The sequence below is a fragment of the Penaeus monodon genome, chromosome 27 (genome assembly GCF_015228065.2).
Source record: "Penaeus monodon isolate SGIC_2016 chromosome 27, NSTDA_Pmon_1, whole genome shotgun sequence".
Taxonomy (NCBI): domain Eukaryota; kingdom Metazoa; phylum Arthropoda; class Malacostraca; order Decapoda; family Penaeidae; genus Penaeus; species Penaeus monodon.
The window spans coordinates 23,996,317-23,996,642 of record NC_051412.1 but is presented as its reverse complement, the minus strand read 5'-3'; positions in this window follow the sequence as shown (position 1 = coordinate 23,996,642).

The following is a 326-nucleotide window of genomic DNA, read 5'->3' as shown; positions in this document are numbered from 1 at the left end:
CAGCCATAGAGACAGAGGAACCGAATGAAACACGTACCAGGGGTAGGCACCCAAATCCCATGCTAAACAGAGTCGGCAACTCCCACAACCTTCCCTGATGAGTGACTTCCGCTCCCCTCTTTATTCTTCTGTTTATCTTTTTCTTGTTATTTCCTCTCTCAAGCTTTAGATAAGACCGCATGTATATTGATGGAATTCTCTCGTCTGTTCTTGGCCAGGTCACTGTTATTTAAGGCAAATGTTAGGGAATGAGTAAGCGTTTGTAATCAAGGGTAATGTTAATATTTTGGACATTGATGAATGGCGTATACTGTCTGGGATACACA